Source organism: Vidua chalybeata, chromosome 7 (genome assembly GCF_026979565.1).
Source record: "Vidua chalybeata isolate OUT-0048 chromosome 7, bVidCha1 merged haplotype, whole genome shotgun sequence".
NCBI lineage: Eukaryota > Metazoa > Chordata > Aves > Passeriformes > Viduidae > Vidua > Vidua chalybeata.
In genome coordinates this window covers 11,898,654-11,918,632 of record NC_071536.1, presented here as the reverse complement: position 1 = coordinate 11,918,632, position 19,979 = coordinate 11,898,654, and the positions used below count along the sequence as shown (strand labels likewise).

Sequence of the window (19,979 nt, the reverse complement as noted above, 5' to 3'; positions counted from 1 at the left end):
AATAAGAACCGTTTAGCAGTCCCAGCTAATCCTAAAAGAATATTGCAATGGTTTTGAACATCCTGACTGCTGAAATCAGCCTCTACTAAGCCACAATGACTGGACTGTCTTGACAGACAAATTTTTCCTTCTGTACTACAAAATACTCACTCTATGTACAGACTAGAAGTGTGTGACTGCTGTCATATTTAATTCATTTTATCCTTATTGAAACTACATATTTTGCCAAGGCCAAAACGAATTTTAGACTGCAAAAGTCCTGTCAGCATCACAGGTTTAAAGCAAGGCAGAAAGCTCTTAATTGCTTCTGCATCCAAACCAGCCAGATGTTCCCTGAAGCACTTCACCTGGCAAAGGCTCCCGCAACAAAGACTCTCACAGCTTATGTCCCAAAGTCCATTACAATCTAAACACACATTTCTGCATGGCTTGCTGAGTCACAGTTATGTTCAAAATCAAAGGAATGAATAGAGCAATTTAAAATGTGATGCTTCAATGAAGAAATACAAGTACTCACACATGTCAGTGTTAAAGAGCATTTCTGGGTGTTGGAATCTACACAACAAGCACAGGCCCATGAGACGAATAGAGGGGTTGGAAACCTGGTGAGGGAGGCATACCCAATTCCTTGCCTTTGGGCAGAATACCCCAACCAAGCACTGGGGAAGAGGCCTATGTGATGGCTCTACCAGGAGTTTTTTCTTTGGGGCAAGCAAGGACAAGATTTGGCTGTTTCCCTCAAAGGGACACAATGAAGGGCTGAGAACTCATCCCTTTTGTGCTGTGAGCACCTGAATCAAAACAGAGAAGACAGAAACATTCCTAATAGCTACTGCACTTCTTATGCCAACATCCAGACATTTAACTCCTTCCAATACTGCCTGTAGTCTACAGGAAGTATTTTTAGGATTTGAACACAGCAAATCAGATCATGGACATTATTGCACTGAGGCATCCTAGAGATTCTTTTTTCCTGCACACCACCTGCTAAACCTCAGTTTTGATCTTTTTCAACCTAGGCTATGGAGGAGAATCCTCTCCAACTTCACTGGAAAACTAAAACCTGAAAAAGTCAAATGGGAAGAGCTTTATAACTTAATTTTTTTCCTCCTGCTCAATGAGTCCTTTTGACAATTTTTGTCCTTTGGAACTTGACAAGATTTGAAGAAGAAAGTGACAGATAATGTCATAATCCCATTTATTGATGTGGTCAAGAAATATGGTCACCGGTATGCAATTATTCAAGCTAGAATTATAATTACTGCCCCTTTCTGCTATTAAAAACTACTTTAAAACACAAAAGAACATAAGCAAAAAACTGAAGTCCAAAGTTCTTATTTTGCTTCACCATAAAGTAACAAAGCAGATAGCTAACAGCATACTATATGTACAGTTTTAAACCCTCCCCATTTTACTGCATGCAGTAAAGATTTGTTCTTTCCAAGTAATACCACATCCATCAAATTTGACCAAATGAGATCTACTACCTTGAAAAAGAAATTAATTCTACAGGACATCTTTACACAGTTTGATCACCTCCCTAAATCACCACTTTGTCTTTACTCAATGGTCCATGACACGTTATTGAACAGTACGCAGGAAAAAATTACTCAAGGGAGGGGAAAGGAAATCGTGAGTAAAGGTACAACAGTTAAAAGGAAACTTATTTGACTTATGTATCATCACAGAAAATACTGCTGCTTAACGTGCAAACGCTCAAGCAATTTCCCATTATAATGAAAGGTCAATTCTTGAAGTGACTTTTATTCTCAAACAACAAAAAGATGCTGGAATAGGAAGGCATGCTGTCACTCTTCAGGCCTTAGAATGCAGGCTGAAAAACATTGGCCCATATTCCTCTGTGGCAGATTCATGGTGATGAAGGCCATGTGCATGGAGATGACATGACACCCCCTCACAGAACCTTCAACACATTGCCCTCCACTGCAGAATATGAAGAGGGAAAAAGCAGAGCTTCAGATATCACATCACCAAACCGCACATCCCCCAGAGCTCGGTGACAAACAACTGCACCAAAACCAACATAAGCCCAAACACCTGCCAGGAATCAGTGCTCATCGCAGTGCTACAGCCCTGCAGGATATACAAATAACCCAAACATTTTAATCCCTCCCCATCTTGAGCTGTGACTCTTTCGACAGCTCCCTAATCCTAGCATTAATGTGATATGTGACAAGAGAAGAACCAGACATGAGGTTTAAATCTAGATCAGAGCAGCTATTTATTGTGACATGGCCCTTAGTGAACCTAAAGAGCAGAATCAAAGCATAATATGAGCTATATAACACTCTAGATTGGAGTCTTCATCCTACAGGAATCTTTACTCTTCAGAAGAGTAAAACAAGGCCTTTGACCCCTTTTCTTCTGATGCCTAACCCTGACAGCAGCCTTAACCTAACCTTCACAACACACCCATCACACAGAAGAGCTCCAAAACTCTAACACTGCACTCTTCTAATTCCACTGTAGAGCCATGACAGCAAACATAACCTGCAATCTAACTTCTAGACCCTAACAGCAAACATAACCTGCAATCCCTCCATTCCCAAGTAAATATCCTACACAAAGAGGACTGGCACACCTGTGCAAAATACTATGCTAAATATATCCCATATTGTATTTAGTGACTATAGCAGCATTGCAACTAAGTGAAAGTTGTCAGAGTGTTAAGAATAATTTAATTGGATGAATAGAAACTGACCTCCCAATTTCATTAGTGCAGGGAAGTAGTTAAGTTTTGTATTCTCTTGTGCAGTTGTGGTGACAAGGCAGTCATGGCAGACAGCATTTGTTTGGCTTCTGTTTTGGGTTGGTTTTTTGCTTATTTTAAAAAAATATTAAAAGCTAAGTTTATAGTGGAATCAGAAGCATATTGAGCTGGCATAAATGCTGCTAACACAAGGAAACATTTGACTACAGACAGCTAGCTTTTATTTCAGGATTATTCTTTGGTAAGGCCACTGATGGAACATCTAGGGGAGAAGAAAGTCAGCACAAGGCAGGGGATCTTCTGAATGTTGATATGAATGACTGCAAAGGCTATTTACAGTCTGCTGGTCCACACACAAAAAAGTCAGATTTTTGTTGATGATTATGGCACTTGGAGTTTTTTGGCCCTTTTCTGGGTTTTGATTTTGGCCTAGCTAGTGAGTCACATTTCCCTAACTGTCAATGCAGCTGTTTAGCACATGGAAAGCAAACCTCACTTTCTTTGACAGTCAGACCTTAAGACATCTACTCTCAACCTTACGCCCAACAGAGATTCTAAATTCTGATGTAGTCAGTCAGTGGCTTGTCTGCCACTGCTACATTTCAACACAACGCAGTGGTAAGATCCTGTTAGTATCAGTCAGTTAGTAACAACAACTTCCAAAACTGAACTCTGCCTGCCTTTAACCCAGGATGCTCCATTTTGTGCACTGCAGTTTCTAACCCTAGCCAGGGCATGCAGTGCACAACACACTCAGCAAGGTCCAGCCTTCAGAGGACAACTCATATCGACATTTACAATGTGCACTTCTTACTGCAACAGAAGATGTATATGACTGTAAAGCAGCATAAGGCTTTCTGTCTAAAACCATCCTCATCTGGTATTTGCCAGAGATTGTATAGCAAAAAAATCTGTTGACATTAGGATTGGGAAACAACCAAATAAAAGCTTCAGGACTGGACCACCTCTCATCCTACACCAGATTTCTGTTCAGTGACACAAGTCAGACAGTGATATCACAGTTGGGCAAATGATAGGATATCTGTAAGCACCTTTATTCTCCTACCAGTGATCTCTCATGATTTCAGTCTTTTACTCCTCCTTATGTAACATCAGTCAAAAATTTCCTCCCAAAGCATTACGGGCCTAATCCAATTCCTCCTGACAGTACTGGAGCCGGAATATATCCATAACACATACACAGGTGAGCCAGATGACACTAGAAATTCAACACCACACCACTGAACACCTAGTATCTCACCAGATGAGAAGTCTCTCCACTACTAGAAGAACTGGACCCACTGGAAGCCCAAAATGGTTAGAGGACTGAGTTGTGGGCACCAGTGAAGCACAAGTTCTCAGACAATGAACATAGGGCAATACTTACAAGTTCTGCTTCCTACATGAACTGCTGTCTGCTTCAAATATATACCATACTTCTGATAGATGGGGATCGTTTTTTTCCACAGCTGGGAGTATTTTATTTGGATGTTGTTTATCTTTCCTCAATCTCTGTCTGACTCACAGATATCTCAATTTATTTTAGTTTACTCCACTCTCAGAAGAGGGTTTCTATAACCAACTGTACCATAACCAGGTACACTGTCTATGACCCTAGCAGATTCATGGAAAGCTCTCTTCACCAAGAAACTCACGCACAATTTCCCAAAAATGCCTTATTTTGGGAGTTAATTTCATGAAAAGCAAATTAAACTCATTTGTTACACATCAATAGAATGACTGTCTTAAGAGTAATCTATCTCAGCCTGGAAGTGATAAAAAAGGATACCTTTCCATTTTGCAGAACTCTTTGGTGGAGCAGGGATCGCAACAGAATGTCTACTTAGACATATATGGTATAATCAAGTTCTCAGAGTGCCTGTGCACTTTGTCAAGATCAGCTAACTGAAATTAAGATGAGAATTTTCCCTGAAACACATGAACCCACACACCAAAATTATTCCCCCTTAAGGGCAGGTGAGGACTTCTGAAGCTACGTTTGGAAATATTAAAAAAATGACATGACATCCTTAGCCAAATGGTTCTGATAGTTCATTATCATCATTACTAAAGAAAATACTCCCTAACATATTCCAAGCTAAGATTTGCATGCTCTTCCCTGCCCTGATCTAAGGATGCACATAAAGGCAACCTGAAAAGCCATCTCAGCTGGAGTTACCAAGACTGGCTGATGACACAAGCCATAATTTCTCAAGATTCCAGCTTCTGAACTTGATGAGTTTGTGCTGAATCCTAGAAGTTATCCAATATAAAACATATTTAAAACAGGATGCTTTTGGGAGTAGCCAAGTAGAATACCTGAGGAAAAAAAATGACCATTACAGAAGCTTTATAATTCTGTTTTGCTTGCAACTGTACAGTAGCCTAGCCCATAAATAGAAACCAGGTGGATTTTTTTTTACTTTAGCTTTACTTTCTTTATTTGAGATTTATGGGAATTATGGTAACCAAGCAACACCACAAACCTGGAAAGCCCTAGTTAAGACAACTGCTGATACCCTGATGAGCCAGGATGTGTTCAGTGCCTAGAGGAGCTACGGGATCTCCATTTCTGTACACTCTAGGGGCCACAAGATTCTAAGAAGAGTGAGGAAAATATTCTGTACAATCTGTGGACTCTCCATGCCTCCCTGTGAAATTAATTTTGCTGCCACTTGGAAGTTCACTGTGAGTTTTACTTGCCACTTTTGCAAGGTCAGTCTGTCAGGAGAGCTTCCCTTTACCAAGGCTTGGCAACTCAAAAATAATGGGTCTCAGACAGCATAATTGCCAAGAAATTAAAAATAACATCCATGGATTTATTAGAAGTATCACTGTGGATCCATGTAAATTTGAGTATGTTCATTTACACAGAACACAACCTTAAAACTAAATGTTGATGATAAAAATGCAACTAAATTGAAAAATAAATCCACAATGTTATTTTCTGGTCAGAAAAGCACATCAGAAGAATCAAGCATTTTACAGCTTCTGCAATGAACAACAACTGAAGTAACTCATTTTCCATGCAAGCGCAATCAGCACTATTTTCAAACTGGCACATCCTCCATGTAATCAGTCTTCAGCCTCCCAACAGAAGGAGAGAAGCTTCTGAAGGAAGCAGTACTTCTTATTTTGCATACTAGCAAAATCAGCTGTGCCCTCACCCTGTCAAATGGTTTGTATTCAGCATTTTATGAAACAATTTTTTAAACTGCTCCAAAACAAAAGTAGGCATTTTCTTAATAACAAAGTCAATCTATATATTTTTGTACAAACATTTCAAGACATAATCATATTCTGAGAAAGAAAAGTATGCAAGTGATGCTTTTTAAAAAGTTTAAATTATTTGCTTATTCAAATAAGAAGAGGCAGAGAAAATAATGTCTGAGTGCATATGCTTTAAAGTGAATGAGGGGTTATTTTAGGAGACAAAGGGTGACTACTGCACACAACCAATGTGTGGTGGATCCATCAAGGCTGAGGATACTGAGTTTATGCTGCCATTCAGCAGACAGCACCTTAGTCTCACAGGTAAGACAGTGAGATCAGTACCAAAAGCAAGACAGCCCACCTATAGCAGACATGTGCTTAAGACACATAGTATGCAGGTTTTGGGAGTCACAGAGTGCATTAAAAAGTTCAACTCTGTGGAACAGGTTTCAACTTTTTCTCATACTGACATTCAGCTGATACTTGGTTTTATTGTGCAGTACCCAATATCAAAGGTTACAATAAGTAAGTATTAAAATCACCAAAAAGCCCCATGTACAAACTAAAGATGCCCCCTGAAAGCTACAATTGGACACAGACATAAGGGGCCTTCAGGGAACTGGGTCTACTGCCACCATTGCTGGGCTTCTGAAAAACATCACACCACGACTGAAAAGTAGAACTGTTTGCCAACACAACATCATGTGTTGAGTGTGCCTTTGTAACGGGGTAAGCAGGGAGGTTCAAAGAACAGAGTACCTCCTGGAATCTTACTGGGAAGTAGCCCAGCAGAGGGATGTACACTGCATCACCCATTGGAGGAGGTACTGCATCCTGCTCAGAAAGAAAGCACGATGTCAGGGCCCAGCATGGCAGCAGCAATGGATCCTCAAGTCCAATTCCACTTCACTCCATTGTCATTGCCTTGGTGTGTGGACAGGAAGAGGGTTAAGAACACCCACACTGCCATCACCTAAGCAGTTTCACACTTCTCTCCTTCCTGACGGTCCTACAAGAGCTGAACCACAACCACAAAGAATATTTGTACAATACAGAGGTTAAACATATTCCTTCTTATATAGAACTCCAATCCTTCTCCACATAGAATGGAGAAATACTCTTGTACATTCAGATTCTAAGAGTGGGATCATAATGAACAAAAATGCAGGATGAAATCAATTTACAAACGTAAATATAACTCTAGCCACTTTTGAAGATTTAATAGGAAGAAGAAGCAAAATTACCCAGGGGATCTTGGTCAGACTCAGCCATGAGTGTAAATGAGATCTCATTCCCATGTGGTATTTCACATCACAAGGGAAAACACAGCCTTGAGACAGAAGGTTTCCATGAAGCAGTAATTTGGTCATCAAAGCAGTCTTTTCATGGGAATGACACACAAATAACAAAATAACACCCAAAGTTTTTAAGCAAGTTTCTCACGCCGGAACTTAGACTATTTCACTGATGATTTAAATTATTTCAGCCTGCGCTTCAGCTGAAATGCTTGTTTCAGTATTTTATGAAGGAACATGGGTAAAATAAAGTAAAAATACAGTGTGTTTTTCTATTCTGCTAGTAAGTTTGGATAAAAGAAAGTAAGTGCTGCTGCAAATCTGGAACATCTTCAGAGAACTCAGATAAACCCTTTGTTAAAGAAAACTGGAGTCTGCCTCAGTTTATTAGCATAGCATCTTCTGTATAATCATTTACTCTGAATTCATGTCTGCATTTACTTTCCTAGGAACAAACATGAATTTACTGCTGACATTGAGACTCAGTAACTGATCTATGACTTGGCACCTCTGCTCCAAGTACCTTTGAGATACCAAGAGTAAAGTTTATTCCAGTAATAACCACTTGCCCACAGGCATGGTCTGAATAATTTATGGTCCACTAAAAAAATAACATCCCATTTAATGACAGAAAGTTGCATGAAAAGCATTACATGCACAACACATGGTCAAGCTACCATCTCTAGTCCAACCTCTGCTTAGCAAATTATCAGCCTTCGGTATGTTTTAGCTTTGCAAAGTTATAGTACGTTGATGTTACTTATTTTTCCATTTTATTTCCTAAGATATTTACCACTTCAGTAGAGGGGTGTAGCACAGAGTAACTACAACCTATCTTTCTTGTTTCCAAGGTCTCCTGGCTTTCACAGATGGACTTGCAAGGTGGGGGCTCTGCTCAACATCACCCATAACTCTGGTCCTCAGTATGAACAACTGAAGCTTTCACATGTAAGCAAATCCCCCAACATCCATAGCTGCAGATTTCAAACACACACACTGCCTGACCACCTGGTGTTCACCTTGACCACCAATATATTAAATATTAAAATTTTCTCAGCCATCTTAAGTACATTTCTTCTAGTGAATTACCAAAGTCAATGAACTTGAGAAGCCAGACAAGCAACTCCTGGTGTACATTGAGGAATACAGCACACTGTAAAAGCTGAGGATTAAAAGCAGAATCATCAAATTTCAAAATAAGAGTGAGATGATTATATCTTTCCACAGAGGCACAGATTGGGTAAGGTTGGGTGGGACAGCAGTAGGTTATCTGGACCAACATCCTTGCTCAGGCAGGGTCATCCCAGAGCCCGTTGTACAGGGCTGCATCCACACAGCTCCTGAATATCTCCAGGTATACTGACTACCACTCTGGGAAACTTGTTCCAGTGCACAGCCACTCCTACAGTTAAGAAGTTCTTCCTTACATTAAGATGGAACTTTCTGTCATTGTTTTTTGGAGGTAGGAGGCGTTAAAATATAATCCATGAACAGATACCTTTCTAGCTTTGTATTAACACAGACAGTTAATGATTTATGGCCTGTCTCTTAAGGAGTCCATCTGCTGTATTTTCCATTTCAATTAACAGCAGATTCCTTCCCAAAGGAATGATGTGATCAGTACTGGAAACCAAAAACGTCCAAAAATGTAGCACATAAGAGTTCCTGAGGTCCCTTCCACAAAAAATCCCAAACCAGCACAAAGCAAAGCCTTTTATGGAAACTAGTACCAAATTCGTTTAAAGACAAAATCCAACAAAACCAGCACACTCAGCAACAGCCCTTGCAAAGCAGCCCAGCTGCCAGCTGGCGGCAGCTCCAGCAGTTCTCCATGCTGGCCAGAGGCCTGGAGAAGGAATGCAGCTCTGCAGGAGCCTTGCTCCCATACACGTGGGGAAGCACCCTCACCACACTCCGACCTTACAGACTGACATTTCAAAATGAGCTGTCCTTGCCCAGGTCTTTTGGCACTGCAGAAAAACAGCCTTTGCTATCACATGTTTGACCATTCCCCTCTGTTGAACCATTTCTGCAGAGCTGGGCTCTGATTTCACAGCCAGCTCAGTGAGGATGCACAGCCTGGTAGGTCAAGTTCAGCCCAGAACAAGTACCATACCATGGTACAAAATGTCTGGCTTTTGTCATCAGTAACAGCAATCCTGATTATTTCTTTCTCAATTCACAGAAATCTTTAATATGAGGCTAAGCAGCTCTTTAGATGGAAGAATATATTATTCACTTAAAATAGTGAACAGTAGCTTGAAAGTGTGCTATTCAAGTTTAACTAATGAGTTTACATTGCTGCATTCTTTTGATATGAGGCAACAATGCTAATAACTAACTCTTTTTCAGTTTTATAGATCTTGCAACTACAAGATCTATAAAATAATCTACAAGATGATTTACAAGCATCTACAAGATGATCCCTCTTTAAAAATCCCTTGTTACAGCTTAAGAAATCATGTTTTGCTTTTTAGCAGTTCTCACCAAAAAGCTCTGGAAGGTACCATCACTCATTTACAGGCTGATGTTTAGAGGACCTGACTGTACACAACTGCAATAACAGCTTCCTGCATTCAACATCTCTGGAAATCCAACACTGGGACAGCAATTAAATTTTTCTAACATTTCCTCATCTGTAAGATAATGCACAAAATAATCATGGTTGTATACTTAGGTTAAACTTCAGAGTGGGGAATCAGGTGTTGAAATGCCAGTATGTCAACCTTTATCCCAGAGCCAAAGAAAACAGAAACCCATTATTCTTTGTCAAGAGATCACAGAATAGCTTGGGTCAGAAGGGACCAGAGTGGGTCATCTGCTCCAACTTCCCTTTTCAAGCAGGGCCATCCTAGAGCACACTGCACAGTAAGGTCTAGATGGTTCTTGAATATCTCCAGTGAAACAGACTCCGCATCCTCTGTGGGCAGTCTGTTCCAGTGCTCAGTCACTGCACAGTAAAGTTCTTCTTCATGCTCAGGTGGAACTTTCCATGCATCAGTTTCTGCCCATTGCCTCCTGTCCTATCACTCGGCATCACCAAGAAGAGCCTGTTTCGTCCTCTTGGGACTCTCCCTTTAGATATTTAAACACATTGACAAGGTCCCCTTTCAGTCATCTCCTCATTGCAATCCTCATTGTACTCATGGCAGTGCAATGGATGAATTTACATACATGACCATCCCTTGCCAGGTTATGCAACAGCAGAGTGACTTCCCATACTGCCAAATCATGGAATCCCAGAATGGTTTGGGATGGAAAGGACCTGAAAGATCACATAGTTCCAGCCCCCAAGCCACAGGGGTAGGAACGGCAATCACTGCGTCAGGTTGCCCAGAGCCTCACTCAAACTGGTCTTGAACACTTCCAGGGATGGCATCTACATCCTTGCGTTGTTCAGAACTTCCTTAGTTTTGTAGGCTTATTCACTTTACTGCAAAATAAAGTACAACACTTCCCATTATAGAGCACTTTTCATCCTGAAACACCCTGTGGACTCTGAACCCTCTCACAGAACAGCCACAAGTTTCAGGACTGAGCACTCAGTGGAACTGCTGCAGCCCGCTCCATGGCTGGCTCTCATGTCATATTCTTGGCTAAGGACATAGAACCAATCTTCTACTCACATCAAAGTGCTGCAAAACTGCCAATACATGTAGAGGTCTGACAGGACCTTAGTTTGAAATATCTCTTCCCCAGAAACTCAGCTACAGAGGATGTAGACTGCACCCGTTTCAGACATGAAGGGCTTGTGTCTTTCACAACAGGAAAAATCTGTGAGGCTACCAGCCATGCTGTGATGCAGACCCAATAGTACACAATTTGGATAATCTTGTTTCAAAAAGCCCAATCTTCCTCCCCACCAGAGCTTCCTCCAACCATCACTTTCTGCTCTCTTCCAAGCCTACAGGCACTTTTCTTACATAGCAGCTGCTCTTTCTTTGCCTCACACTTCAGATCTCTCCAGGGCACCTCTTGCCCCACCTGCACTAGAGCTCTGTGCACCTGACAGCACACATCTGATCTTTTGACTCTTTTCTCCTGCTCTTTTCTTACATTTCAGACTTGGCTGCCTTTCTGCTGGCCAGATGAATTATCTAGTCCCTTCTGGCTTCCACTGTGTCTGTATACAACATAATTTGGTTATTGTAGAGGAAGAAACCCTCAAGAACTTTAACAAGAAGTAAGTTTCATTCTTTCATTCGAGTAACAAAATGTGTGCAGCGCATGAGAGACCTCAGCAGCTGTGGGAACTGATGATTTGTCTGCACCTTAGAGCTGTGCAGTCTATCTCCACACCATCCCTCATTCCAACATACCCAGCGCAAGGACCACAAGCTCCAGTTCTAACACCAAAGCACAATGTCATGACAGCACCTGAACAAACCAGACAATTCAAAACAATTTCTAGCCAAAACTTAGTTATTAATGGAAAACAGAAACACAGAAAAAGCACCCTTTCATTCAGATCATGTCCTAAAGATCACTAAATCAAATTCTACACAGGCTAGTATCACTGCATAAGATAGTTATTCCCTCAGCAACACAGAAAGGAGAAGTCCCATAGTGATGACATTTTGGGACTTGTAGATTTTCCACTGCTACCATAAACCACAGCTTCTGAACACATTCCAACTGAGAAGTGCCACCACACCCAAACTGCTGTGCAATGGTTTTATTGCATTTAATTTTACACAGAGAACCATACACAGCACTGTAATTTAGATACTAAAAGGGAATAACTTAAGTGTAGTGCAGAAGAGGAAGCCACAAACTGGATGTGTGTAGGACACTGCTGGTTTTATGTATTACTAAGTAATTTAGTCTGAAACAATAATTTGAGTACGTGCTTGAGCTTCAAGTCATCCAGAGCCCAAATACTCTTTGGTGGCAGTTGCACCTAACTGATAAGCAAGTCTCAAGTCTTGATCTGCCACTATGAACCACTCTTCTGCAGCAATGAAAGCCAGGTGTCACAGTTACCATTCAGGCAGAACTCTAGGGTTGAACCTTCAGGGCAAGTACTGCACACATTTCAAACAAAATTAGCCAGGATCCTGAAGAGCTATCCTCATTTGGAAATGTCTCACCAACACTGTATCTTTTGGTGGTGTTCCAGGTAAGGCTCAGTCAAGCACTATAAATTCTTGCACATATTTTACACAAGTTTGGGCCAACAAACACCAGTCTACCTACCCCAAATGTGTTTATTTTGAAATGCTGCCAGGCAAGTTGACTTTACCAGCATAGAAAGATAACTCTGTGAGACTGAGCTGTCAACACAACAGTGGCAGCAGCTCCTTGAATGTCAACTCAAAACACACCTACAACCTTCAAGAATAGTCACCGTCCAAGAAATCATACTCACAGTTCGCTTGGCTAGGCATAGCACAAACAGAAAGCATTGCTCAACTCCACCCAGGACATAAAACAGCATCAACCCTCTCAGAAACACAGCTCATGGCAACACCAGGCTTAAGTTACCACTTAAAAAAAATAAAATAAAACAGACCTTCATCAAAGAAAATCAAATAAAACTGCAGCAGTTCACACAGGCCAAAATCTGCGCCAAACTCTGACTAGCAGCACACCGGTATTCACAAACAGGTGAGGCTTCTTTGCCATTTGAACTCTTACCTTTCCAACACTCAGGAGATTAGATTCATCATTAATTTAAACACTGGACACAGTACACTACCATAGGCATTTTTTTCAGCCAGCAAACTACTTGAGAGAGTACTGAAAGGCCTATTATGAAGGCCAATCGCTATCCTTTTCTTGAATGACCACATGAAAATCAGTGACTGTTCTACAATGGTTTGAAAGGGCCTTTTGTCTGAAGGAAAGGACAAGGAGTCACAAAGTATTGCAGATTCATTTGTAACTCATGGCTTTTGAAGAAACTGCAGAGCTTCAGTTAAAGAAAAAGAACAAGCTTTGAAAATGTTATGCCACAATCCTTTCCTACTATGTACATGCAGAGCATATTTTTAGTCTCTTTTGTATTATAAAAAGATGGGCTAGCATTCTATATTATTGTTGTTTTACAAGAGAAGCTTAAAACACTTGCAGAGTTTTGATTTTATTCCCAAACCCTAATTAGGGTCTGCAGCAGTATTGTATAAACAGAAAATCATCAGGAGCTTTTTCTGGTATATCTAGTAAAAGTGTAATTATACTGGGATAATAAGTGAAACCATTGTCACTGTTGCTTAATAATCACTTTAGTAATTGAGCAAATTTGGCTTTGCCCATAAAGTATAATATGGCCAATTCAAGAAAAACACTTATTTTATACTGAGAAACCAGCATCAGACTCTAATTTTGAAGTCTGTTTCTGAAGTCCCCCCCCAAAAAAAAGTTAATTACATGTGCTGACAACTTCCCAGAAGAAAAAAATGTTTTACTTCTCTGCCTACCCCAATGACACTTCAGTTCCCAGATTTTACACTCAAAGGTACACACATATTCAAAATGGGACTTGTACACATGATTTCATTACAGTTTCTAAACAAGCTTCACATGCACAAACTTTCAGCAGGACTGACAGCAGAAGCTAATAACCTAAAATAGATTTTTTTTCTAACCCATACCCAGAACTAGGGAATTACTACATTTCCATTCAAAAACAAGAGTTACAGCTGACAGACTTGCCCTCTTCCCTGTATGTTCCACCCACATACCATGAAACTGAACAGTCAAAAAGTGTCAGTTTTCACTGCCCAGCTCCTTGCCATATCCCAAAATTTATATTCCCTGTGTTCCCACAATGGCACCGAAACCAAACAATGTATTTTGCACACACCACTGGTCAAGGTGCCAGTTACATTTAGTTCTTCTGACCACCTTATCAAATTACATTAAGCAAGGAGCTGGTCCTTGGCATGTTACAAGACCGCACAAGGGCCAAAATTTTTGCTGTAGGAAGCAGGTATGAAGCCACTCCCATATATACATGGGAAGTAAAAGTTCTGCCGTGATAAATACACCCCCAAGGTAACTACACACCCCCTCATCTCATGCTCTCCAAAACAAGAGCTTACCATTCTGAGGACTGTAAAGAGACTCTTACCAATGCAAAGTAGAGGCTAAACAATGCCACACATCTTGAAGCTCAAGGCGGCTCAAAAACCCACAGGGCACAGAGGTGTGAAGTGCAAAGCCCCCTGTTAATCTCAGTGAAGTTCAGGATCCAAATTCTTTGATTTAGTAATGATAAGGAGCACTACTTTCAAACAACTTCTAACAGAAGGTGTCCAGGCTAAAATAAAGGTGCTTCACTACTGTTTCTTTTTATACTAGAAGAAGAAAACTGTGAGAAAGCTCGTGACTGTATCTGAGGAAGGAAGGCAGGAGGAACAGAAAAACTGAAGCATTAGACCAGTGCATAAAAACATAGAGTAGAGAGTAAAACCACACAGGAACCATATTTCTGAAGAGCAACACGGACAATAAAATCCTTGATATTAGCTACAAATCAACTACAATTAACAGTTAACTGTTATTTTTCTTCCCTAGATCTTCGTGCAAAGTCTCACTGCCCTTTGGTGTTCTGCTCCAAGTCATTACACAGTTTTACTTTTATCCTCCAGTGCACAGTGAAAAATGGAGTTTGACCTTTCCTTTATATTTGTAAAGCACCACAGCAGATTGTTTTGAGAACATGACTGAGGTGGGTTTTTTTCTATTCTGCATGACTAACATTGCTAACAGTGTCTAAAGACGTCTAAGATGTGGCCTCTGAAAACACACCAGGACACAGTCCCTTAAAATGACAACAGAGGCCATGTGTGTGGGTAAAAAAGTACACAAACATAACAATTTGTGAGAATTAATGCAAAATACAAGCTGCCTACAACTGCTGACAGGCACAGGTTTGGTACTTCCATGATTGCTAGAGGAAAAACTTGAAGAAAATATAAAACACATTGTAGGCCACTGGAAACTTTGTACTTTCTCCTAAAAACAGGCCTGAATCAATTTCAGCTCCAGACAAGCATTTCCTTAAAATTTGGGAAACAGCAGGAAGGTGTCCCAACATAGCCTCGGTTCCGTTTCTTTGAGCAAGAAGGACTAGATAAGAATAACAGATCTACATTCAGAACCAAACCGCTCTCAACACAGAAAGATGCTTGTGTTCAGTTTTAAGCTTTTACTCTATGTCAGACATGACAATAATTCTCAAGCACATTTCTTCTCAGGCATCTGCCTGGGTATAAGGGTCTGTGGAAACAGACCCTTCACTTAAGGATAACCCTGAGGACATTTAGAAGGGTACTTAGTTTAATTCATCTTAATCGTAGCACTTTTTTATGCAGTAAATTTCCCAGAGCTGTGACCTTACCTCCTTACAGTTATACAGCACCTGACACAGTACAAGCCTTATCTTGATTAGCGTATCATTACATTTAACAGATCCTGCTGTTCTCAAAGGGCCAAACTCCTTCCACTTCCCTAGCACAATTAGTGGGAGAACACTCACAGCCTAGCACCAGTGTTCGGCTCCAGCAGTTTGTGATGGCGCCCCACTAAATTCATCAACCTGTTCTGACCTGGAAATCATTCTGCATTTGCACAGTTTGACCGCATTCACAGAAACAATTGTGGCAAGAGCACAGTGTCCTGCTCACAGCAGCTTGAAGATTCTAGTTAGTGGCATTCAACAGGTTGCCATCCAGGATTTCTTTCATGGACAGTGCAAATACATTCCTAGTTAACCTGACATGCTACATGCAGCAGCCTTTTCCACTTTCTGTGTAGGAAGTTTTTCGTTTACCTTCTTGAATCACCATGTTTTGGAAAATACTTTATAACTGCATCAAGAGCTCAAAGAAACAGAAGAAAAATGCCTCTTGCATACACTGGTAATTCAAATTTAAAGGTTAATTAAAAAAAAAAAATCAGAAGATCATTAGTTGCCTTGAAGCACATTTTCAAGCTGAAATCAACCAAATCAATCCAGTGGAATGTGACCTGGAATGAAACAGATGGATTTTCTGTGGTGCCTCTTAGTTCTCCAAAAGAAAACAAATCTGGTAGTACAAGCGATTCACATCTCCAAGTGATGAGGCTGAGGGTGGGGAAGGAGCTTACACTATTAATTTACAGCGCAACAAAGGAGGCATTGCATTCTGATAGAGAATAAGAGTACTGCCAGCTGCCACTGCTTATCAACGAATTCCATACCTACGAATTTTTTTATGCATAGTAAAAAAGACAACAAAGACTTTAAAAAACCCAACAAATCCTAAACTAAACACAAAATCAGTTACAAAAAAACCCTATAATCTTGGCGGTCTTTTACCTTGGCAGAGATAAAAAAGAACGGCAAATGGGTGGATTTACGCCGAAACAGCAGCTGAGGCACAGCAAGCTCCGTGCCTACCTTGCGGTGTGGCAGCGCTGGCAGCAGCGTTCACAGCCCTGCCGGAGCCCCCGGCGGCGGTTCGGGACCGAACGCTCGCTGGCTCAGCGCGCCGGGCACGGGCGGCCACGCTCGGCGACACCCGGCTCCCCGGGCGCGCAGTTAATCATTTATGGCCGAGGCTGTTACCGAATAGCCTTGAGCAGCCCAGCCCAGCCCCGCTTCGGCTCCGGAGGCGCCGATGGCAGGCGGAGCGGCGGCCGAGGGGGAGCGGCGGCGAGCGGCTCCCGGGCGCTGGCGGAGCGGGTCCCGGCGCACGCCAGGCGGGGTCCAGGGAACGAGGCCGGCCTGGCTGCGGTCCCCGTGCCGCCAGGAGGGGCCCACCCGCAGCCGGGGCTCGGCGCCGGGATCCGAGGCGATAGAGCAACGGGTGGGGCACCGCGGCAGCCGCACCCCTCCTTCCCCGGCACCCCTGGGCACGAAACTCCCGGCGGCCCCCCGCCGCCCCGCGCAGGTGCTGCTGAGGGGAGGGGAGGCGACGGCGGCGCCTTACCTGGTGCGGCCGCGGCGGAGGCCGAGGAGGGGCTGGGGCCGGTGGCGGCCGTGGCACCGCCGCCCTCCCGCGGACACGCCTCGCGCCCCGCCCCGCGCGCCAGCACCGCCCCCGGCCCGCCCCGGCCTGGGCTCGGGGCCGGGCGCCGCCGGGCGGGAGCGGCGGGACGGGCCCGGGCGAGGCCGCCGGAGGCGTCGTCCCCCTAGCGCTGCACGCGTGCTGGGCTCTCTGCGTGTCGGGCCGGGGGAGTTGTGAGGGGCGGAGAGCAGCTCCCCGGCCCCAGGCGTTGGCTTCGGCCGCGGGCACATGATTTACGTGTACCCCGCTTGCCACGCACAAACAAAACACCCACGACGCGCAAGGACACCGCTGGGCCTCATGTAAGGAACTATTCACGAACTTCTCCGTAAGTGAAAGTAAACAGGCGACATCAGTCACGGCCAGATGAATTTCAGCCTCGAGAAGAGATGACCGAGAGGGGACTTCATAATGTGTATAAATATTTAAAGGGGGAGGGAGGTGTGTGCTATGAGGATGGATCAGGCTCTTCTCGGTGATGTTGAGCACAAGAGGGCACCGAGAAGAAATGAGGCACAGGAAGTTCCACCTGAACGTGAGAAGTACAGTGACCATGCATGGGAACCAGTTGCCCAGAGGCTGTAGAATTTCTCTCTCGGGAGATAACTCAAGAACCATCTGAACACAATCCTGTGCCTTGTGCTCTGGGATAGCCCTGCTTGAGCAGGGAGTTTGACCCAGATGACCCACGGTGATCTCTTCCAACCTTACCCATTCTGTGATGCTGTAAATCTCTATGAATACTAATGGAAAACAATGAAAATACAGAAATTTACCACAAGTTTTTCAGTAAACAGTATTTTAAAATGCCACCTAAAAGGTGCAAATAAAATACAGTCAGGATTGTTAACACAAAGAAGCAATAAGTAACTATCTACTTAAATTTAAACACTAGAATGCAGAGATACATCCATACACTTGGAACAAAAAATCAACCAAATAACAACAACAAAAAAAAAAAAAACCCAAACCAACCTCCCCCCCCAAAATTCCATAAACAACTACGAACAAGATTTACTATCAGCATTGGCATCTCACAGTGTCATAAGCATTTTCCTTAACCCAAACACATATAATTTCTCATTTTTGTTAGCAATAATTGCCAGAGGTACTGGAAAACCATGGTGTTCCCTCTCAAAATGTTTGCACATCTCTTTTCCAGCTAGCATAAATGGGACTTTCTTGGTCATACCACACCTCTATTTGACTCCCTCCCCTCAGCCAGGAAATGAACTTCCACCCTCATGGTTCGGAGGCAACACTCGAGCCTTACTGTTTTCACCCAAGGATTCTGAAACTGCTGCACTGAAAATCATTCAAGGTGCAATTTGTAAGGAGAACGTATCCAACCCACCCTGCAAACCAGGCAGAGCTGGCAGCGCTTCCTCCTGGCAGGGAACCTCCACCGTGGGACAGTGCAAGGCTCGCTGCGACAGTGGTGCCCCAGGAAACCTCACTGGGCGTGTTCAACTCTGTTCAGGCATGGTGCCTTTGTTGAGTGTCTGTCAAATGCACTTGTCCACCTGCTGCAGAAAACTGGGCATGAATTACATAGTCAATGTTATTGTGAGGCCACAGGTCGAGAATGTCTGCAATTGGAATAATATCTTCAGAAGTATTCAGATCTTCAGTAAATGCTTGTTTATTTTAAACAACGTAACTTGGAAGTCCAGGCTTCTATTTGTGTAGGGAGAGTGCTCTTTACAGTAATGCCAACATTTGTCTGCAGCCTGAGATGTATGAATTTTGCCTGGGAGTTTTGGAAATGATTCTGAAGTTCCAGAGAATGGTAGATTATATTCATAAAACAAGGGTGCCACTGACCTTTCAGCAAAAGAGAATAGATATCAATCAGGGACCTGAGATTCATCTAAAGGAACACAGTGGAAATACGCAGGATGAAAGGCTCTAAAGGCTTTACAAATTATATCTGGATGAGGGAGAGCAGGGAGAAAGAGAATGTGGGAAAAAGAAGAATGAAAAAGGATCCTGCTGTTTAGCTCATGCATAAACTGTATGTGCCTAGCCAAAGGTCACTCCTTTTATTTTCTCATTAATTTCAATGACGGTAAATGGTATATGAAGAACAATCTAAAAATAAGAACAGCCAGAAATAGCTTAGGGTTTTTGTGTGACAGCATGGCAGGAAGAAAAACCTGAACTGAAACTTCATTCCAGATCTTTACTTCTGGCTTTTGAAAAAGTAGTGACTTAGAGTTAATTATTTAAGATGAACTGTAAATCTATTTAGAGAAGTTAAACAAAAGTTAAGTGGTCTACTTTTTAATGCATTTTCCAATAAAGTTTTTATACTCTGTGTACACTGAAATTAATTCCTGAGGGTTTTTTTTCATCTACTGTTCTTGTGAGAAATGGTCTATATGGACAGTTTTGTGGGGGAGTTTTCTGGGTTTGAGACACAAGTGAAAAAAAAAACACCACTAAGTACTAGGCAGCTGTAAACAAACAGAGGAGGAATAATAGCTTTGGGAAGCTTTCAGGTGCATGCAAAAGCTGGCACAAGGAAATTGCCATCCACAGCAACTGAAAGTAGGGACTGAAATGGGAACATAAAAGGGATAATGTATGTTTTGCTGTGGGGGTCATGAATGGCTGCCTCAAACAAATCTTCAGGCAACAGGAGCTCTTCATACAGAGACTGATGCAACATCTGCCAACCTTTTTTTTTCTAGGGAATAATGGGCCAATATCTAGAAGGCAATCTACAGACAAGGTGACACAGAT

At 42.4% G+C, this 19,979-nt stretch overlaps 1 protein-coding gene across 7 annotated transcripts in view; it reads right to left on the bottom strand.

The window, feature by feature from the left end:
* The window catches only part of SPATS2L (spermatogenesis associated serine rich 2 like), a 79,158-nt gene extending 61,917 nt beyond the window's left edge, over positions 1-17,241 (bottom strand). For 3 of the 7 annotated variants that reach the window (XM_053947917.1, XM_053947924.1, XM_053947921.1), the window contains exon 1: positions 17,157-17,241. The gene's annotated coding sequence lies outside the window, so the exon portion shown is untranslated. The other 4 variants (XM_053947920.1, XM_053947918.1, XM_053947919.1 and 1 more) reach the window with 4 other exon arrangements.
* Between the last annotated feature and the right edge of the window lie 2,738 nt (positions 17,242-19,979).